Raw genomic sequence first — 14889 nt, forward strand, 5'->3', positions numbered from 1 at the left:
ATTTGTTGTTCTCTCTCCAGGCGTAACTCCTGGACCCTCTACATCAGTCCTAGTAGGAGTGGTTGTGGGCCTGGTTGTTGCTGGTGTTCTACTGGCCATTCTCCTGGTACTGCTGTGTCCATATAAAAATGCCAAAGGTGAGACTTTTATCAATTCTCATTTCACTTTTTGGTTCATGTTTAGGATAAAAATGTCTAATTACAAAAGTTTAAAACAGTAACGACTTGATACAGTTAAATAGTATGCTATTCTCATTACAGATTCATGTTGCAACATAATGTTCTCGTGAGTACACCTGTCTTTCAACTACGTTCCTTTTCATACAGTAAAATATAATCTGTGTGTTTCATGACTCTCTCTCTCCCTGTAGGCCCCACCAGCTCCAGAGGACCAACCTGGACCCCCAACAGGACCAAGGATCTACCCAGGGCCAGGCTCCTGATGCTGGGTATACACGTCTGCAGCATGGTCAGTCTCTCATCCCAGACCACTGTCACTCTCCTCTCTGTAACTTCACATTCTGACTTTTCACCATTCACTTTATATACATGTTACCGTACTCTATGTCCCTAGGCAAGCTGATGGAAAACCAACCTATTAATCTTTCTCTCTTCTTTGACCAACAGGTGGCACTAACATCTATGATACAATCACACCCTCAGACAGTAATGACAATGGTACTGGGAAAGGGGGATAACTAGTCAGTTGTACAACTGAATGCCTTCAAATGAAATATGTCTTCCGCATTTAACCCAACCCCTCTGAATCAGAGAGATGCGGTTGGCTGCCTTAATCGACATCCACGTCTTCAGAGCCTGGGGAACAGTGGGTTAACTGCCTTGCTCAGGGGCAGAATGACAGATTTTTACCTTGTCAACTCAGGGATTCGATCCAGCAACCTTTCGGTTATTAACCACTAGGCTACCTGTATGTTAAATTTAGCATGAATACAGTATAGAGTTGTTGTTGCTCTTCTTCATGCGTTTAATATGACTAGCATACTAACACTAAGTAGAGATATTAGTGTATTACCTGTATATTTCAGATGCTGGTGCTGCTACTGCTGGACCAAGTGATGTGATTTACAGATTCAACACAAAGTTGGACAAGAAAAAGAAAAGTAACTCTCAACTGTTACGAATTCATACAAATGTAGCAGTGTTTTTTACTCATCAAATGTGATAAAAACAAACAAATTCTCTCCCCCTCCTTCTTTTGGACAGCTGATCCAAAAGAAAATCCAGTCTATTCTGAGGTCAAGACAGGGAAGACCACAGGTGAGACCAATTCTACAGGTTGGCAGTCAGTGAAATCTACATGTGTGATTTTGGAGTTTCGAAAAAGATGTAGAATATTTAATAAACTAATTCCTTAATTTGTTGACTGGAAATGTCCATTTTCAGCAGCAACTGGACCTGTTGATGTGACTTATGTTGAGGTTGAGCTTAAACAGAAGGCCAAAGCCAAGAAGAAGAAAGGTAAGACTGGACATCCCTCCTTCCATATTCCCTCTATTATAACCTCACACCTCTGACCCCATATTGACTAGCTGCATAATATTCTGTATATAACTGTTATATTATTCTGATGTTTTATCCTCACTCCTTACAGAAACAGCAACCCCACCTGAGGCAGATTCAGTCTATTCTCAATTGAAGCCAGGTACAGCCCCAGGTAAGACTAATAGCCATATGCTATTGATACTTTATATGATACTAATATGGAACTAATGCTCTGATATCAAAGTATAATGTGTCTCTTTAAAGTATGTCTCTTTGTTTGATTCTAAAGATTTTGTTTGACTGCATGTCCTAAACAACTTTGTGTGGTGAAATGTTGCAGGTACTTGAGGGGGCAGGGATGGAGGGATTGAGTAATGGAGGGATGAAAGGATGGAGGGATGGAAGAACACACCATCAGAGGAGGAACCTGGAATATGGCTTTTGTACGCTCAACACACACATACACAAACACACACGCAATAACACCTTGTACATTAAGGAGTTCTTACCTATTTTATTTACTTATTTTATTGTATTTAAGCATGGTTTAATTGTGTTTTATTGTAACAGCTTTTTTTATTATAAGGTGTAATGATGATGGATCGTATCTGCAGCTACAGTAATTGTATCTGCTTTGTGTTGTGTATTGAATTGTGATGTTGATTTCTATCTGTCATTCAGATGATAGAATAAAATATTTATACATGAATTTCCAAAAAGTATTATTCACGTTTTCTTCTAATGGCCTGTACTTTTATAATATCTTTGCGTTGTGCTTTATTAATAAACATTTTTTTTTCCACCAGATGGCATGAGTGCTTTCTTACAGTAAATGGATATTGTCATCATCATCAACTTTTCCATAAAACCTCATTTGATCATACCTCCTTTCAGCCTAGTATAGATCTCAGACTCCACAATGTGTGAGTTAAAGGGCAATCTGCTATTTCTGCATCCATTTTTGGACTTAGTTACATTGAATCTTGAAGAATATAACATAAATGCCCCATGAGCAAAGGTCAATTGCTGCACCCCATCAGCTGAAGACCCATTGAGATTTTCAGAATTACTTTTTGGGGAAGAGTGTGCCTGAAAAGAATAGTTCCTCTCGGTTTTATTATGTCATATACTCTGCAGGGGTTCTGAGAATCTAGTAACCACGTATGAATGACTACCAGTTCTCCCATATTGCCTCCTCATCCTACAGACAGATCATGATGATTAATGACATTAGTGGTGTATGACTCTGACTGCTATTTTCAGTGTCCCTGCATGGTCTGGAAGATCACTGTTCCAGTTAGAGGGTTTCTGTGTCTATGTGTTTATGTTTGTGGTCAGACAGACAGCCGGCAGCCAGGTCATTGTCACTGCTCCTGAGAAACAGTCACAGGAAGTGGCATCACCACAAGATGTTACCTGAAACATGGAAGGGGGGCCTCTATCAGTAACCTGAGACCTACTGCCTTCCGTTAAAGTTGGTAGGTGTTTCATGTCCCTCAGCCACACTGACCTATGAGCATGCAAAAGAAGTCATGCAAACACTTCTGCAGGCATATGAGGCCAAGCGGAAACTGCACAGACACTCATGACATTTTTACTCTCTCTCGCTCTCTCTAATCCCCCTCTCACACTCTCTCTCCCCCTCACTCTTAGTCTTTCTTTCTCTATCTCGCTCTCTCTCTTCGCCTGAGCCCTCTATCTACCTACTTTCTCTTTCTCTGCAACATTGAGTGGTCTGCTCATAAAGTAACAAAGCTACCGGTATCTGTGAAACACCATGACCGTTAACCACACAACCAGCAGCAGTAGGAAACACATGCTCCAAAACCACCACCATCAGACTGATCAACACAGTGACAGACCCCAAACACAGCCACGCCTCATCTTCTCACGCTTCATCTTCTAACTCTCAAGCTGAGCGAAGGGTTATTTTCAGAGAGCAACTATAGAATGTGACTTATTTTTCAGCTAACATACAGGAATTATTTTATAGAACAGCAGCCCTCATCAAAATGAAGTCTCTGCTCTTTCTCTACTCTTTCTTCTCTGTGTGTTTTGGATAGTCAACTGCTAGCTACCAGTGACAGTGATAGATAAGGACATACAGCCAGAGGAAACAGTCATACAACACCTGAAAGAGATGCCTGGTGGTCCCTTCTCCTGCTTCTCCAACCTGGGAATACTACTTCTCCTACTCAATAACCTCTAACTATGTTAAGTTTTGTAACTATTTTTTATTTAATTTAACATTTTAAACACAATAAAACCACAATACAACCATCAACGAGGATGAAACAAACAAGTTTAAATACATCCCCATTGTGGTCCTCTAGAAAACAAAAACATACACAAGATAACATGTGTCGTGTGTTTGATATAATCAAAGTTGAAGACTGATATTTTATCAAATAAATTCTCTGTAATTATTATTACGTCATTACAGTAATCATTCCTTTTGGGAAGGAAGGCTAAGGAACGTTGGTCTTTAACGGACCTGGGAAGCTAATTCTCACATAAATACATACTGTATGCCACAAACAATCGCTCAATCGGAAAACTAATGCACTCTATTTACTTGAAGCTGGTGGTGTGATGCTCTGGTTTTCCCTGTCCTTTGTGGTATCTTCCAGGTCGTCTTGTGGTCACGTGGTCTGAGAGGTTCATCTCACTCTGGAGAGTCGTCCACTTCGGTCAGTGTTCTCATACTAGATTTGCATATATGTTCAGCTGCAGTCTGATATATGCTAGTTTAGTATGAGTTCATACCATTTCACGTGTGGCGCAAGCTCTCATGTTTCTTGGCCTGTAGGGTTGAAATTAGAATTAGCCCTTTTTAAACATGAGGACAAGTCCTCCCATTATTTGGAACTTACAGTGGGGCAAAAAAGTATTTAGTCAGCCACCAATTGTGCAAGTTCCCCCACTTAAAAAGATGAGAGAGGCCAGTAATTTTCATCATATGTACACTTCAACTATGAAGAGACAAAATGAGAAAAAAAATCCAGAAAATCACATTGTAGGATTTTTTATAAATTTATTTGCAAATTATGGTGGAAAATAAGTATTTGGTCAATAACAAAAATGTATCTCAATACTTTGTTATATACCCTTTGTTGGCAATGACAGAGGTCAAACGTTTTCTGTAAGTCTTCACAAGGTTTTCACACACTGTTGCTGGTATTTTGGCCCATTCCTCCATGCAGATCTCCTCTAGAGCAGTGATGTTTTGGAGCTGTTGCTGGGCAACACAGACTTTCAACTCCCTCCAAAGATTTTCTATGGGGTTGAGATCTGGAGACTGGCTAGGCCCCTCCAGGACCTTGAAATGTTTCTGACGAAGCCACTCCTTCGTTGCCCGGCGGTGTGTTTGGGATCATTGTCATGCTGTCATGCTGATTTTCTGGATTTTTTTTTCTCATTTTGTCTGTCATAGTTGAAGTGTACCTTTGATGAAAATTACAGGCCTCTCTCGCCTTCTTAAGTGGGAGAACTTGCACAATTGGTGGGTGACTAAATACTTTTTTGCCCCACTGTAGGTGACTTTAGGTCATGGGGGCTTTTATAGAAATGTAGGAAAGGGGTTGTTTCACGACTTCCACCGAAGGTGGCTCCTCTCCCTGTTCGGGTGGCGCTCAGCTGTCGTCGGCATACTAGCTGCCACCGATCCTTTCTCCTTTCTATTGGTTATGTCTGTTTTGTGTTTCATTTTGATCAATTAGGGGGGTATTTAATTCTACATTTCCTTTGGGGCTTTGTGCGGGATTGTTTTTGTTTGAACTGTCAGTGAGTTTGGGTTTCGTTTTATTTAGCTCATGTTTTACAGGTGGATTTTCAATGGACTGTGTCTGAGTGGGGTTTCCGTGGCTATTTATTTATTTATTTATACCTTTTTTTAACTAGGCAAGTCAGTTAAGAACAAATTCTTATTTTCAATGATGTCCTAGGAACAGTGGGTTAACTGCCTGTTCAGGGGCAGAACAACAGATTTGCATCTTGTCAGCTCGGGGTTTTGAATTTGCAACCTTCCGGTTACTAGTCCAACGCTCTAACCACTAGGTGCTAAATAAGCGTCTGTACCTTTCTAATTCTGTCAAAGCCCCATTCGTGTCACAGCCGCAGGAATTGAAGGAGTCCGGAGGACATGCTGGTGTTGACAGTCACTTACCAGTGGCTCAGAATGGAGCGCACTTCACTTTATGTGCTACTCTGTGAGCATGATTAATGTATTTATCTGTATTTTGAATATTGTTAGCTAAATATAATGACATAGAGACGGGAAGAAATAAGAGGGCAGACCCAGTAGACTGAGGGGTTATGTTGTTGCTATGTGACCAATGGCCCCCTCCCAGTTGGGGAGAGTGATGAGTTCTACAGCAGAGTCTCACAACTCAATCGCTGGTTGAAAACCAAAAGATAGAATTTGGCCTACTGAGGGTTGACGGATTCCCTTTTAGCTGGAGGGGTGCTTTCATCTTATCTATTAACATCGACAGTGCTCTAACTCCTCTAGCTTCACATTGAAATAGGGTGCAGGCCAGGCAACAGGCTCTTAGCCAGCCTGACAGCTTAGTGGAGTCTGCCACTAGCACAGTCATTGTATTCAGCTCAGCTATCCCCATTGAGTCCGTGTCTGTGCCTCAATCTAGGTTGAGCAAAATTAAACATGGCAGTGTTCGCCTTAGCAATCTCACTGGAATAAAGACCTCCTCCATTCCTGTCATTATTGAAAGAGATTGTGATATCTCACATTTCAAAATAGGGCTACTGAATGTTAGATCCCTCACTTCCAAGGCAATCATGGTCAATGAACTAATCACTGATCATAATCTTGATGTGATTGACCTGACTGAAACATGGCTCAAGCCTGATGAATTCACTGTGTTAAATGAGGCCTTTCCTCCTGGATTCAATAGTGACCATACCCCCCGCGCATCCCGTGAAGGCGGAGGTGTTGCTAACATTTACCACAGCAAATTTCAATAAAAAGTGACAATAATAACTGCATTTTGGTCTTTTGAGCTTCTGTCATTAATACTCAATCCCTTTTTTATAGCTACTGTTTTACAGGCCTCCTGGGCCGTATACAGCGTTCCTCACTGAGTTCCCTGAATTCCTATCGGACCTTGTAATCATGGCAGATAATATTCACATTTTTGCTGACTTTAATATTCACATGGAAAAGTCCACAGACCCATTCCAAAAGGCTTTCGGAGCCATCATCGACACAGTGGGTATTGTCCAACATGTCTCTGGACCTACTCATTGCCACAGTCATACCCTGGATCTAGTTTTGTCCTGTGGAATAAATATTGTGGGTCTAAATAATCCTATGGGACCACCATCTTATTACATGTGCAATCTCAACAAATAATCTGCTCAGACCCCAACCAAGGATCATCAAAAGCTGTGCTATAAATTCTCTGACAACCACAAGATTCCTAGATGCCCTTCCAGACTCCCTCAACCTACCCAAGGACTTCGGAATACAAATATCAGTTAACCACCTAACTGAGGATCTACATTTAAACTTGCGTAATAACCTAGATGTAGTCTCATGGCTAAAAACAAAACAAACCAAAAAAATTGCTCCCTGGTATACAGAAAATACCTGAGCCCTGAAGCAAGCTTCCAGAAAATTGGAACGGAAATGGCGCTCCACAAAACATCTTCCGACTAGCTTGGAAAGCCACTGTATATAGATTTTTTTTTTCTTTTTTTTTCTACTGTATTATTGACTGCGTGTTTTGTTAATTCCATGTGTAACTCTGTGTTGTTGTATGTGTCGAACTGCTTTGCTTTATCTTGGCCAGGTCGCAGTTGCAAATGAGAACTTGTTCTCAACTAGCCTACCTGGTTAAATAAAGGTTAAATAAGTTAAATTAAATTAAATAAAAAGACAGTACCGTGCAATATCGAAGAGCCCTCACTACTGCTGGATCATCCTATTTTTCCAACCTAATTGAGGAGAATAAGAACAATCCAAAATGTGTTTTCAATAGTGTTGCAAAGCTAACAAAAAAGCAGCATTCAACAAGAGAGGATGGTTTTCACTTCAGCAGTGATGAATTCATGAACTTCTTAGAAGAAAAGAGAATGGTCATTAGAAAGCAAATTATGGACTCTTTGAATCTGCGTATTTCTCCAACGCTCAAAATCAAATCAAATCAAATTTATTTATATAGCCCTTCGTACATCACCTGATATCTCAAAGTGCTGTACAGAAACCCAGCCTAAAACCCCAAACAGCAAGCAATGCAGGTGTAGAAGCACGGTGGCTAGGAAAAACTCCCTAGAAAGGCCAAAACCTAGGAAGAAACCTAGAGAGGAACCAGGCTATGTGGGGTGGCCAGTCCTCTTCTGGCTGTGCCGGGTGTAGATTATAACAGAACATGGACAAGATGTTCAAATGTTCATAAATGACCAGCATGGTCCAATGATAATAAGGCAGATCAGTTGAAACTGGAGCAGCAGCACGGCCAGGTGGACTGGGGACAGCAAGGAGTCATCATGTCAGGTAGTCCTGAGGCATGGTCCTAGGGCTCAGGTCCTCCGAGAGAGAGAAAGAAAGAGAGAATTAGAGAGAGCACACTTAAATTCACACAGGACACCGAATAGGACAGGAGAAGTACTCCAGATATAACAAACTGACCCTAGCCCCCCGACACATAAACTACTGCAGCATAAATACTGGAGGCTGAGACAGGAGGGGTCAGGAGACACTGTGGCCCCATCCGAGGACACCCCCGGACAGGGCCAAACAGGAAGGATATAACCCCACCCAATTTGCCAAAGCACAGCCCCCACACCACTAGAGGGATATCTTCAACCACCAACTTACCAACATGAGACAAGGCTGAGTATAGCCCACAAAGATCTCCGCCACGGCACAACCCAATTATTGACGATAATAAATGGCGCCATATCCATCGGATGTGCACCAAACTCACTAAAAGTGGCAGTGATAAAGCCTCTCTCGAAAAAGCCAAATCTTGATCTGGAATTTTTTTAAAATGATCATATTGACTAGCTGTATAATATTCACCCTGATTCACCCTGATAATATACACACCCTGATCTGTTTCACCTGTCTTTGTGATTGAATCCACCCCCCTCCAGATGTCACCCATCTTTCCCATTATCACTTGTGTATTTATACCTATGTTCTCTGTTTGTCTGTTGCCAGTTCGTTTTGTTTCTACAAGACTACCAGCGGTTTTCCCTCTGCTCCTGTCTCTCGATTCTTCCTGTTTCCTTGTTTTCCCAGTGTTGACCATTTTGCCTGCCCTGACCCTGAGCCTGCCTGCCGTCCTGTACCTTTGCCCCACCTATCTGGTTTACTGACCTCTGCCTACCCTGACCCTGAGCCTGCCTGCCGTCCTGTACCTTTGCCCCACCTATCTGGTTTACTGACCTCTGCCTACCCTGACCCTGAGCCTGTCTGCCGTCCTGTACCTTTGCCCCACCTATCTGGTTTACTGACCTCTGCCTACCCTGACCCTGAGCCTGTCTGCCGTCCTGTACCTTTGCCCCACCTTTCTGGATTACTGACCTCTGCCTACCCTGACCCTGAGCCTGCATGCCGTCCTGTACCTTTGCCCCACCTATCTGGTTTACTGACCTCTGCCTACCCTGACCCTGAGCCTGCATGCCGTCCTGTACCTTTGCCCCACCTATCTGGTTTACTGACCTCTGCCTACCCTGACCCTGAGCCTGCATGCCGTCCTGTACCTTTGCCCCACCTATCTGGATTACTGACCTCTGCCTACCCTGACCCTGAGCCTGCATGCCGTCCTGTACATTTGCCCCACCTATCTGGTTTACTGACCTCTGCCTACCCTGACACTGAGCCTGTCTGCCGTCCTGTACCTTTTCCACACCTATATGGATTACTGACCCCTGCCTGCTCTTGACCTGTCATTTGCCTGCCCCTGTTGGATTAATAAACTGTTGTTACTTCGACGTTGTCTGCATCTGGGTCTTACCTGAAACGTGATAATTCTGTAAATAACTGGTAATATTATTCTGATATTTTATCTTCACCCCTTATAGAAACAGCAACCCCACCTGAGGCAGATTGAGTCTGAAGCCAGGCACATCCCAGGTAAGACTAATAGCCAAATGCTATTGATACTTAATATGATACTAATATGTAACTAATGCTCTGATATCAAAGTATACTCTATTTATTTAAAGTATGTCTTTTGGTTGATTCTTAAGAGTTTATTTGACTGCATGTCCTAAACAACTTTGTGTGGTGATATGTTGCAGGTCCTTGAGAGGGTAGGGATGGAGGGATTGAGGGATGGAATGATGGAGGGATGAAGGGATAAAAGGATGGAGGGATGGAGGGATGGAAATATGGAGGGGTGGAGTGGAGTGATGGAGTAATGGAAGTATGGAGGGATGGAAAGATGGAGGGATGGGCGGACTGATGGAAAGATTGAGGGATGAATGGATGGAACAATGGAGGGATGGAGGGACACACCATCAGAAGCGGAGCAGAAGGAACACAGGAACATGGATTATGCACATTCAACGAACACAAGCAAACACACACATACACACACACACACACAATAACATCTTGTACATTAAGGATTTTCTTCTTATTTTATTAACAAACAGATATATTGTATTTAAGCATGGGTTAATTGTGTTTCACTGGAACAGCTTTTTTATTATATGGTGAAATGATGCATCTTATCTGCAGCTACTGCAATTGTATCTGCTTTGCATTGTGTACTGAAATGTTTTGTTGTAAATTTATTAAAACATATTATCTTTGATTTGTTATATCTGTAATTCCGATCATATAATAACGTATTTGTATATGAATTTCCAAAAGTATTATTCACGTTTTCTTCTAATGGCCTGTACTTTTACAATATATTTGCGTTGTGCTTTTTTAATTAACTATTTTTTATCCACCAGATGGTATGAGTGCTTTCTTACAGTAAATTGATTGTATCATCATCATCAACTTTTCCATAAAATCTAATATGGTAAAAACTCCTTTCAGCCTAGTATAGATCTTACGCTCCACAATGTGTGAGCTATTTCTGCATCCATTTTTGCACTTATTTATATCTACCCATTGAATCTTGAAGAATATAACATAAATGTCCCATGAGCAAAGTTCAAAAGCTGCACCCCATCAACTGAAGACACATTGAGATTTTTCAGAATGACTTTTTGGGAAAGAGTGTGCCTGAAAATAACAGTTCTTCTCGGTTTTATGATGTCATATACTCTGCAGGAGTTCTGAGAATCTAGTAACCTATGTATAAATGACTACCTGTTCTCCCATATTGCCTCTTCATCCTACAGACTGGTCATGACGATTAATGACATTAGTGGTGTGTGACTCTGACTGCTATTTTCAGTGTCCCTGCATGGTCTGGAAGGTCACTGTTCCAGTTAGAGGGTTTCTGTGTCTATGTGTTATTGTCTATGTGGTGAGACAGACAGCCGGCAGCCAGGTCATTGTCACTAGAAGTGGCATCACGACAAGATGCTATATGAAACGTAGAAGGGGGGCCTGTATCAGTAACATGGGACCTACTACCTTCCGAAAAAGTTGACAGGTGTTTCATGTCCCTCAGTCACACTGACCTATGAGCATGCAGAAGAAGTCAAGCAAACACTTCTGCAGGCATATGAAGCCTATATGAAACTGCAGAGACAGTGTTTTGACATTTTTGCTCTCTCTCCCCTCTCTCTCTGTCTGTCTTCTCTTTCTCTGTCTCGCTCTCTGTCTCATGCTCCAAAACCACCACCATCAGACTCTCTCTCTCTTTTTCCCCCGAGCCACAAGTTCTTCAGAGCCACAAGTTCGCATGTCATGTGTTGGTCCAGTTCACATCAGATTTTTTTGTTAGCCACTGAACCATGAGATACAAGCATTTGTGGCACTGTATCCAATGTATCCAATGTATGTAACAGAGCATTTTTCCTTCACCGCTACGCCATTAAACTTGACCGAGAAGTTGGAAGAGTTGTTCACTTTGTGTTTGGAACCAAACAGGATACATTCTGTCTTGCCTAAATGGATAACCACTTACTGACTTTAGTCAGTTGGCTGCTTAGGGTCTTTTCTACGGTCTCCTTATTCTAATGTGAAACCAAGAGGGTAGAATCATCCCCAAACAGGATCTACTGCATGAGCTTGCTTGCATGATAAAGTAAGGAAAACCGTCAGCTTTCTCTAACTTCCTTGTTGGTTTTTACATGGTGTGTGTTGCCTGTAAGCATGCCTAATCATCAGTGATTGGTTGGATAACTCAAAGCAATTGATTTATTACTGTTTGATAACACCTACATAATACCTTTTATTCAGGAACATATCATAATGTGTGTATTCTGCAATTTTGAATGAGTGCCAATGGTGTGGTTGGGTCAGCAGCTGTTGCTGTGCTTCTAGAACGCAACAGACCAAACGACCCTGTGCCTAATGGCTGTCATTCACTACATTTAAGGTGATATGGGACTGTATCAAATTATTGTTTCTATTACAAAATATGATACATTGTCCGACTGGGATAACTGCAGTTATGTCTTAAATTCTTAAATGAACTGTAACTGTGTTTTTTTCTTAATTCAAGACAGAGGATTTTTTGTGTAAGGGTTTATAATTCTTTACTTCAGACTGATATGTATTTATAACGTTGCTCATGCAGTATATGATGCATTTCTGGTGAATAATTACACAGTAAACACAGAGGTATTTGTACTTGTGAACTGAGGAGGGGTTATCAGATCCACCCCCACTTCTCTTTTCCTGTCATCTCATCCTGTTCTACTGAATGTGGGGGAGGAGTGGACTTTAATGGAGTTAAAAAAGGACACACACTCAGATACATAAAGATATAAAGTGAAAATATGCAAAGTGCCACGTAAAGCATAAATGAAACCTGGAAATGCTCTATACAAATCCAATTCATTATAATCTATTGTTGATTATGTAGGACGTTGCATTGTAGTATATTATTGCGTAATTATTCATGTAGGCACATTTTAACAAGTATTACAGTCACACTGTAACAAGTATTGCAAGTGTAACAATGAGTAATTACATCACATGCTACATCGTACTTACATGAATAATGATACAGTAATAAGATCGTTGTAATATAGTGTGCAACCATTGACTGAAAAAAAATCACATTTATAACGTATGTATTTGTGTGTTTCAGATGTGGGTGTTCCTCTGATCATCAATAAGAGAGTGGGGGACTCCGTGGAGCTGCTGGCAGGCTTAGAGACAGAACATATAAAATCCTTGGTGTGGAAGTATATGGGAAAGGATCATGCAGAATTCAACACAGAAGTTGTATATTCACCTGGATCCCAGTTTGTGGGGAGACTAAAGATGAACGCCAAAAACTACAGTTTAACAGTCAGAGAACTGACACTGCAAGACTCAGGGGATTTTCTACTTACAGTAAGACCATCACACTGAAGGTCCACGGTAGGCTGTTATCACCATTTTTTTAATCCTATTTTGATATAATTCTTATTTATATCCATAAACATGGCTGATGATCTTTAAACTATAACACAGATTTTGTGGTTTTATACTGACCTAACTCACCGTGCTTTGTTAAATATCCATCCCATTTTCAAGTCGTCTTTCTCCTGGTGGTATGGCTATGGTAGGGTTCATTAAGAAGACTGATTACGAGTCTTTATCTCTCTCCTGGTTGGTCAGAGCCTATATCCAAGGTGGCGATCCAGACAGACATCAAGCTATTGGCCAACTGCTCCTGTACGGTATGGCTGGTGTGCAACGTGTCCTGCTACCCCAACATTACCTACACCTGGGAGAGAGACAATGAGATCTACGGGGATGCCCAGCAGATTTACTTCTCTCTCTCACCAGCAGAGAGAAACATCAGTGTAAAGTGCAACGCCTCCAACCTAGTCAGTTGGAAAACTGCCTTTGAGATGGCAAATGATGTGTAGTAATGACACATCCACCCCAGGTACCTAGATATCATGATAATCCCTTCCATACACTTTTCAGTGTGCTTATACGATAATGTTGAACGCAATGTGATTACATTGGATGTACTGTACATGATATAGAGCCATTCAGTCTTTATCATATTGTATAGTCTTATCGTGTGTTTTGTACAATATGTGACAGGACTGGCGTGGTATACCATCTACATCGGAATATCAGTGGGAGGCGCTGTGGTGCTGATCCTCACTGTAGCTGTGGCAGTGTGCTACTGCAGGGGCCAAAGTAACACAGGTATGTACAGCTTAGGGGCCTCAACTGTACTTAAAGTGGCATTTCAGGTGGTTCTAGAAGTATTCTTCAGCTGGTTTGATTTTGGGGGGGGATTTGCTAGAAATTAGAAAAAACCCTAATTAATTCCTGGGTATGTTTGTTGATATCCCGTATAAAATGTTTCTGATTGGTTGATTTTTTTGTTCTGTTTTTGTTCTTATAAAACACAGAAGATCTAATTGACAACACAATATATGCTGATGTTATGGACAACACAAGAAGTAGAGATGTAAGTATACAATGCCGTTATTATGTATCTGAATGTGTTAAAGCTGTATGTATTGTATTGTAATGGGCTGTATTTTGATTCCAGACAAGATCAAACAGTCATGTAAACCCAGTATCCATCTACGAAACTGTCAATGATCTGGTTATCCCAAGATTGAACAAGGTAAGATATAAATGGTCATAATGGTAAAATGTTTGTGATTGAATGGAAGACTATGTAGCCTACTTTGAGAATAGTCACTACATTTCTTGATGCTGAAACAGTTTCTTCTAGATTATCTGTCACATGTAGCTGCAGACTCTGTATGACAAGATCACATTTGGACGCCCAGAAGGCCCCCCTTTTCCGCTTTGAGGACAATACAGTGCCACTGACATGGCCCGCTACCAAAACCTGCGGACTCTCCTTCACTGCAGCCGACGTGAGTAAAACATTTAAGCGTGTTAACCCTCGCAAGGCTGCAGGCCCAGATGGCATCCCCAGCCGCATCCTCAGAGCATGCACAGACCAGCTGTGTTTACGGACATATTCAATCAATCCTTATCCCAGTCTGTTGTTCCCACATGCTTCAAGAGGGCCACCATTGTCCCTGTTCCCAAGAACGCTAAGGTAACTGAGCTAAAGGACTACCGCCCCGTAGCACTCACTTCCGTCATCATGAAGTGCTTTGAGAGACTAGTCAAGGACCATATCACCTCCACCCTACCTGACACCCTAGACCCACTCCAATTTGCTTACTGCCCAAATAGATCCACCGACGACGCGATCGCAACCACACTGCACACTGCCCTAACCCATCTGGACAAGAGGAATACCTATGTGAGAATGCTGTTCATCGACTACAGCTCAGCATTTAACACCATAGT

General features: G+C 41.6%; 1 pseudogene; it reads left to right on the forward strand.

Moving 5' to 3' along the window:
- The first annotated feature begins 277 nt into the window (after positions 1–277).
- Positions 278–13862, forward strand: LOC112214859 (annotated as a pseudogene).
- Positions 13863–14889: the final 1027 nt, after the last annotated feature.

This window comes from Oncorhynchus tshawytscha, linkage group LG15 (genome assembly GCF_018296145.1).
Source record: "Oncorhynchus tshawytscha isolate Ot180627B linkage group LG15, Otsh_v2.0, whole genome shotgun sequence".
Taxonomy (NCBI): domain Eukaryota; kingdom Metazoa; phylum Chordata; class Actinopteri; order Salmoniformes; family Salmonidae; genus Oncorhynchus; species Oncorhynchus tshawytscha.